Here is an 8,965-nt window from a genome sequence, read left to right on the forward strand (position 1 = left end):
GGGATGAAGAGGTCTGTATTGGGGGATAGAGGGGATGAAGAGGTCTGTACAGGGGGGTAGAGGGGATGAAGAGGTCTGTATTGGGGGGTAGAGGGGATGAAGAGGTCTGTATTGGGGGGTAGAGGGGATGAAGAGGTCTGTATTGGGGGGTAGAGGGGATGAAGAGGTCTTGGGAGGGACAGTTAAGGTGTAGCCTGAAGAAATTAGTCTTCAGTCTACAGTGGGATATAAGAAAATTAGATCTCTGTTTCTTACTACCCCAGGGCCATCCAGGCCCTGAACACAGCAAAGACCTAGGTTCTGGGCCCTGGACAGTCTGGACGGATTGATGGCAGCTGCTGGATTGAAAAAATCAGGTGTAGTGCTGAGGCACAAATGTGTACATTTCAAGCCTGCAAACTGCGACACTTTAAATGAATGTGCAATAACACTATGTGCAATATGACAACCCTAGTCGTCTTATCTGTACAGTATAGTATAGTGGATAGTGTACATAGCCTTTATTTATGTAAACCAGCTCCTTTCCCTTTTTTTTCTTTTTGTTTCTTTTTTTCTTTTCTAGCACCAGGGGAGCCACCCCTCCCAAATTTCGTTGTTTGGTACCTGTACTATAGCAATGACAATAAAGACCATTCATTCATTACTACAAATGGTCTCAGAAACAAGGTGAACAGCCACACCCTTATTTCGAGCTTTCATTTGACTGAACACATATACCTCTAAGCTAAGGGTGTCATGACAAGATCAAAAGCGGCATACAGTAATGGCACATGTTCATAAACAATCTGAAGTATGTCACCCGATTGTACTCGTATAACCAGAGTGACAAATAAACATACAGTCAAATTGGTGTGTCAGAAACAGAATGCTTTATTGTCATTCATTGAAGTACAGTTTAATCCATGTCATCTGTCCTTGAACCTCTAAGTTAAATAAGTAAAGCTCTATTTTTACAGTTGAACATTTTAGTACAAAACGAGAGAGAAACGACAGAATTATGACTCCTTGGTGACTTCCGGTCTACGTGATGAGCGGGTAGGACATGAAGTTCAGAGCTCTTGAATCCGTTATTCAATCCGTTATCATCAACACCTATTTTTCACTCCAATAGTTGTTACTGTGTTATAGTATCATCATACTCGTTTTTATTTACGTTTTCAGAGTTTTTGCTTTTACCTATAGCCACCAAATCGTGAGCAGTGGCTACTACAATGCCGCACACGCGTGCTACTATGCAGGCTAGCTCTCCTGATGCTAACTCTGCCCCTATTAACGAAGCTAGCTCTACCGAAGCGGTGCTACTAGGGGCTATAGCCGGGCTGCGCGAGGAAATCAAGGGAATCAAGCATGACATCAGTGCTGCAAAGAATGACATCTGTACCTCTGTTGACACAAAAATAAAGAGCTTGGCTGACCTGATGAAAACTGAAATAGCTGCGGTGAGAGTCGAGCATCACCAGGCGGTGGCTGGCATTCAAGCTGAAGTTGGCACCCAGGTTACCCGTATAGATGAGCTGGAGCAGGGACTATCCCATTGGTCCGACGAGACGACCGACCTCCAGGCGCAGGTGCGTTCTCTGACAGCGGAGGTAACATCCATCCGAGACAAATGCGAGGACCTGGAGAGCCGCTCACGCCGGAATAACATTCGGGTGCTGGGCATCGACGAGGCTGAGGGCTCACGCGACCCTCGCGAGTTGTTGGCTAACTTGCTGAAATCCATGCTGAACCTCGAGGAAGCCCCATTGCTGGATCGGGCTCATAGGCTATACTCCCAGCCGAGGCCAGGAGCGTCCCGTCCTTTCATAGCGAGGGTCCACTTTTTTCATGTCCGTGAGGAAATTCTCCGACGCGCCAGAGAAGCGGGGCCGCTCACTCATAATGGGAAACGTGTCATCCTGTTCCCTGATCTCAAGGCAGCTGTTGCTAAGAAGAGAGCTGCCTTCAACGACGTCAAGCAAATGCTCCGAGGCCAGCAGGGTGTCAAATTCGGGTTTTTACACCCAGCCCGGTTCAGACTGACTTTCGACGGCAAACATAACATCTTCAGCACCAGGGAAGAGGCGGAGTTGTATGTGAAGGAGCAGGTCCTTTCCTCCAGGGATAAAGGTTGAACAGTGCACTTTCGTGCATATCCGATCGATGGGTAACCACAGTCGGGCTGACGATTGGGCTGTTTTTCCTCATGCCCCCCGGTTTGAGGGTAGGTTTGTGTGATCTATCACTGCTGGTAGTATACATCACTACACTTTTTTTTATTATAATTGTTTGCACTATTTGGCGGTTGATGCTAATACTATGCAAATTGTCAAAGTGGTACTATCAGCCTGTTCGTGTTGTAGAGCGTTACTACTTTTGTTGCTTAATGCGGGGTACACACATAAGGATTTTCGGATGTCTGATGTCTGAAAACAACAGAAAACGCCCGGTTATCAGATGGATCTTAACATTTTCCTATAACAGAATCCTGTGGTGTGAGGTGTGTTAAGAGTCACTTCTCTTCAATTGTGCAATCAACTCTCCCGGCAACCTGCTCGGAAAATGGGCGTGGCCGGCAATCGTAAATGTGAAATGCGTTCTATTCATAGCTTTCAGTCACGTGCAGGGCTGGACTGGGACAAAAATTAGGCCCTGCCATGTGGCTCAGACCGGCCCAACACAATCGGTCCGACACCGCCGATCAACATGCTGGCAGTCTGTTGAATATATCATTTGTAAAAAAAAAACTATAGAGCGGAGTAAGTGACATGGACAGCAAGTATACCAATGCAAGTGTGAACCAGTGTACTCACTCACTGTTGACGTACTCCACGGTGATGAGACATGGCTGCTGTATCTGTAGTAGGCCTAGCCCCCACAGTCGATCCAGAGAACATATCTGTCAGTTTCTGACATTTTGAGGCATCCTCTGCTAGCTTCTTACTTTTTTTCTCCCTAATTTTCTGGGCACCCCCTTTCACTATCTTATCTACGAACATGACACTGCACTTGGGTTGTCGGCCGAGGGATCAGAGAGGGGGAGGGGGCCGATGGACAGCAGGGCCTAAGCATGTGATTGGGCCAGCCCATGTGTTAGTATAAACGGGGGCCGCCGCTTGATTCAGCGCTAGTTGATGCCGCGCTATTTTGGGCCGCGCTAGTTTGGGGTCGGCCGAACAAATTAATTTTTTTGGGGGGGGGGGTCGTCCCGACCGGCCCAAAACTAGCGCGGCCCACCTGCCAGCGGGCAGGTAGATTGTATGGCCAGTCCAGCGGTGGTCACGTGGTTTCTTCCCTAGCAACCACCAACCTGACGGGCAAAAAGTATCATAGCAACATCGCTCAACATGGCGATTTACCGGCTGCCTACTATTTAGACCACCTCACCGATGAAGAACTATCAAGATACACGACGGTGATAGGAGTGGAGGATCGACTCCATTCAAAAACGTTTGGATTCCATGTCTTCTCCTCTATCCGGACACGTTGGAATTATTTTCCTAACCCCCGGAGAATCAAAGTTATTAACCCGCAAAAGGTGCGTCCTTGACCGGCTTTCTCCGTGAATAACACCGGTTATGGAGGTGGTACTAACACAAGACTATTATTGCTAAATTCACCATCAGTATACGGTCATTTTGAGCCCTTAACCACCTCGCTGACACCCCGAGAAGATATACTTTTAATACGAAACTCGATCAACCGGGCGTTCGGGAGTTCTACCGCTGCTGGACGGAACTCCCGCTGACAGAGGGTCGAGGGGATATTTCTACCCGGGAATTCGCTCCTTGCTGTGTCCACGGTGATAGGAGTGGAGGATCGACTCCATTCAAAAACTCTTCGATTCCCTGGCTTCTCCTCTTTCCGGACACGTTGGAATTATTTTCCTAACCCACGGGAAATCAAAGTTATTAACCCGCAAAAAGTGGGTTTTGCCCGTGGGTTTTGCCTGCAAAAAGTGCCTTTTGCCCGTCAGGTGGGCGTTTCCACTATGCTGTGACGTCACATGAAAGCTATGAATACTTCCGACCAGAAACCATAGGGTTGCCAGATTGTTTGGTGAAATTAGCGGTTTTAGACTGTGGTTAGGGTGGAAAATGTCATTCCCATCTGGCAACCCAGATGCACCAATCAGAGAGCGCCCGCACCACTCCTCCCCCCGCTTCTTCCTTTTTTCTTTTTTGTGTGTTAGTATTCTACTTAAAACGGATCCCGCAAACTCAGTGTTATTAATTCATCTTTAAAGGGAGTAAAGGATTGAACAGAATCAGCATAGGTTTTATTTCAATAAAAGCATTTTTAAAGTAATTTTAAGGAGCACCATATTCACAGTGATGGAACCCTGCTCGCCAATCAAGAAGCGTGGGGAACGAGACTAGAGAGTTTGGAGTCTGTCGTAACGAACATCTTTATGTCTGTGGGGTGCTGAAATGGGTAAATTGGCGCACACCACACACAACACGATCAAGGCTGTTCAAATCCAAGATTTTGTTTCTTCATGTGTGGGGTCTGTCTCAGATAAGATTTCTGTTAAGATTTTGAAATTCCTTATGTGTGTACCCCGCTTAAGGCTCCTGCCCACTGTGCGATTTGTCCACGAATTTGTTGTCGCAGACTACGTTGCGTAGTCGTAGAGACATCCTAGCGTCGTAAGGCCAAATCGGGACGTCGTAAGTCGCACAGTGTGAGAGAGTCAGCGATCAACGACTAATTGCTCTTACGTTCTAAAGACGAGGCTACGACCTGCCGACAAATTTCTGGCAGGTCAGAAATTTTCGTCGTGGCTCGTGAAGTGTGGCTGGTCCTACGATAACATACTGCTCTGTGAGAATGAAGCTCAACCCGGCGCAGGGGGCTGTCCTTAATACGAGGCGTGAGAACCGTGTAGACTCAACCATCTCTGCTCAGCAGTCTTAGCTGGCGAAATGTCCGGGCGCCTGTGTTTTCTCCTCGCGAATAACGGGCTATAAGTCACCGGTGGTGCCGAGTTGAGGTCCAAATGCAAACGGGCCAGCGAGCAGACTTGCCTCCGTTTAGAATAAAGTCATGTGAGCCGCGAAGACCTCGTGTGTTTTGTTGTGACTTGCTCAAAACCCCGCAGTTCCACCGTCGAAGGGAGCGGTGCGCAGAACTGCCTTCTAGATGGAACCCCTGCTCACCAATATTTAATAATGATGCACTCTTAATTGGGGGGCGTCCGATTAGATTCCAACAATGGGCTGACAGGGGTATTCATTCATTGGGCGATGTTATTGGGGATAAAGGTCTTCACTCTTTTGAAGAGTTACGAATTCATTTTAATTTACCACGCTCCTCGTTTTTCTTTTATTTACAACTAAGGGCTGCCATGAAAACCTATGGGGTCCCATGGAAGGAGCCACTTCATAGGCACCCGGTGCTTGTTGTTCTGGACAGGGTGGGTAGTACGAGGGGCTTAGTTTCCACATTATATAGGTACTTCCTGCAGAAAACATACCTGCCATTGGCAGTTGGATCGGTATGGAAGGTGGACATTCCGGACTTAGACCTAGAATTTGACTGGGATAAAGTGTGGTCAGATGTCCTACAAACATCAAGGAATCCTGAAATGATTGTGGGCAAATTTTTTCATATGATTTGGGAGTGTCCAGAGGTTACAGAGTTTTGGGTAATGGTCGCTTCTAAACTTTCTGCTCTGCTCTCTGTGACTATACCCCCTTCTCCTTCTGTATTGATCCTCAATGATCTTTCCCTGTTACCCCTCCCTCAAACTAAAAAACGCATTCTGTTTGCTGGTCTGACGGCAGCAAAGAAAATGGTTGCCACGCGTTGGAAGCCTCCACATTCACTTTCATTTAAACAATGGGTTTTAAGTTTTTGGGATGTTGTTTATTTGGAACTCTCTACGGCCCGTATGCATGGTGCTAAAGAGGCAAATATTAATTTGTGGATATCCACAGCTGTCGATCTTAAAAATCTTTTGAGTTGAGTGTAGGTTATCACAATCGTAATTGACTGTTGTCCTCTGGTCCCTGGGGTGGGTGTGTGGGGGTTATTTGATTTACTTTCTTTTTTGTTTTGGGTCCCGACTTGTAATGTATGTCCCTAATACCTAGATAGCTATATTGTAATGTGTGTGTTGTGGTATGGTTGTATGGGCTGTTGGGGGCGTTGATTGCAGGATGTGGCCTTGTTGTCTTGTTTTGTCATTATGTGTGTTTTAAAAGAAAATAAAGAAACATTTGATCACAAAAAAAAGAATTATGACTCCTTCTTCTTCTTCTTCTTCAGTTCTTAGGGCATCATACAATACAACATGTGATAAATGTGTTTAATTTGAACAGTGTGGCCATTACAACATTGTCAATCCCATCTGGCAACCCTGCTAGAGTGATGTAAAAGTCGCATAAACGCGACTTGACAGTTCAGACGGGGGCGCGTTGCTAAATATCAGATATGTATCCGATATAATACCACCTCTGAACGCGATCGAGGTCGGATTTAAAAAAGTCAGATTTCATGTGACTTGGCTGTTCACACGGTCATGCATAAATCAGACCTGAGTCGCATGTCGGCAAAAAAAAAAAAGATTTGGATCACATTTCACTGCCGTGTGAACGAAGCCTAATTCCCCATTTGCCATGAAAAGCAGAAAAGACACATTTTGACAGTTGATGAACTTCCATGTTAGCCATTATAAGCAGATATCTTTGGATACAGTTCCTTGTTTACCTATTTACATCATATACAGTGGGGGAAATAAGTATTGAGCACATCAACATTTTGTCCAGTAAATGTATTTCCAATGAGCCTATTCAAGTGAAATTTGCACCAGACGTTGGTATTAACTCAAACAATCCAGAGTCCATATGCAAATAAAGTTATGTGGAATAAAGTGGAATGAAACAGGAAAAAAGTATTAGGTAAATTAGGTAAATAGCTTTTAAGGGGGGATGCAAAATGAATTATAGCCACATTGTAATAACTATTTTAACATGAGTTACACTATTAAATGTATGTTTTCTCAGCCTCAAAATAATAAAAGTGTTTTTAAGGAATTAATATCTTGATATAGCAGAGGAGTGTTGTTTGTAAGCCTGGGCTACACAATCATCTGACATCACAATAGGAATTCCAAGTGACAAACAAAGACACAGAATTCCATGTGTGGAGTTCTAATTCCACTCAGAACCTTGGAACCCCGTGTTAGAGCTGAAACTGTTCATTAGCTGATCAGCCAGACAGAGAGAGAGACAGACAGACAGAGAGAGAGATAGAGAGAGAACAGGTCATACAGAAAGAGAGATTACCCAGAGAAAGAGAAAGAGAGAGAGAGAGACAGAGAAAGGCTACCCAGAGAAAAAGAGAGAGACAGAAAGACTAAATACCCAAGGAAAGAGAAATAGAGAGGAATAAAGAGAGTTCAGAGATGATCCGTGAGAGGTTGTCTGGGTCTCCCTCCTTCGCCGCCCAGGGGGTCCGGAGTGAGGCCTCCTCCTGGTCCCAGGTGGGTCTGGAGATGCCCCCCCAGGTGTGGGGGGGTGTGGCCGCCCAGGGGGTCTGGAGTGAGGCCTCCTCCTGGCTGGTCCAGGACTGGTCCTGTCTGCTCTGGGTCCTGGTCGGATTCTGCCTGGTCGGGTTCTGCCTGGTCCGCTTCATAACCAACAGCAGCCGTAGAGGGGATGAACACAAGCAGGTAACTGATGGAGGAGAGGAGAGGAGGAGGGAGAGAGAGACAGAGGAGGGAGGGAGGAGGAGGGAGAGAGAGGGAGGAGGGAGGGAGAGAGAGAGAGAGGAGGGATAGGGAGAGAGAGAGAGGGAGATAGATAGGGAGAGAGAGAGAGAGAGGAGGGAGGGATGGAGCGGGAGAGAGAGAGAGAGAGGAGGGAGGGATAGATGGAGAGAGAGGAGGAAGGGATGGAGAGAGAGAAGGAGGGAGAGAGAGAGGTAAGACCCAGCAGTAACAATTCAGTGATGACATTCAGAACGAAAACCCCCACACGTCCAATTGACCTCTGACCCCCCCCCCCTCCACCAGCGTCGCCCCTCCCCCATGCCCTCCATGGTCCGCCAGGGTCTGGAGGTGCAGGCAGAGATCCTCAGCAGGCTCATCTCCATGGAGACCAGGCTGGCGGCCGTAGAGGACTTCGTGTCTGGCCCGGCGAGGCGCGGTCGCTATGGCAACGACCACAGCAGCTCCTCCGATGATGGATCCGATTACCACTCTGTGACGTGTCTGTGACATCACCGGTGACATCATGGTGTCTTCCCCAACCACCATTTCCCCTTTAGTTCCTTATGTTGAGTTAATAAAGACCAAGTTACTTTTACATTTAAACCTTGGTTGTGTCCTTTATGTTGCTACGTTCCTTTGAGCTGGGGTTGTAACAACACACATACACACACACACACACACACACATTTTAAATGCTTTATTTATGTCCACATACAAAGTACAATTCTAAAGGACATAAATACTAACAGTGCATTTTGACATCCTGGAAACAATTTGTTACAGTAATGTTGAGCCAACAACCAGTTCTGCCACACACAGGATGTTATTCGCACAAGACCAGTGGGTTGATCAATACTACTAAAAGACAGACAGTATCCCGCTCATGGGTACAGGAAGCACCGCCTTCTCCATATTGAGCGGCTACCAATAATAGCGGATATTGAGCAGTATTTTGCTAACACACACACACACACACACACACACACACACACACACACACACACACACACACACACACACACACACACAGGAAAGATCAAGTAAAATAAAAAGAAACAAAAAGAGAAATAAAAGAAAGTAGGCTATAGGGGTTACTAAATCTAAATCTAAGTCTCTTTGTAGGATACATGTCTACTCTGTATACTGCAAGTATATCTAGATTTATGATATATAATATATATGATAACATGATAACATATATAGGATAACATGATAACGTTACAACCGGTTTCATTTTGAAGTTTTTGTGCAGCGAAAGCCGGCAAAGATAAG

Source organism: Nansenia antarctica (genome assembly GCF_963989245.1).
Source record: "Nansenia antarctica genome assembly, chromosome: 3".
NCBI classification, from domain to species: Eukaryota; Metazoa; Chordata; class Actinopteri; order Argentiniformes; family Microstomatidae; genus Nansenia; species Nansenia antarctica.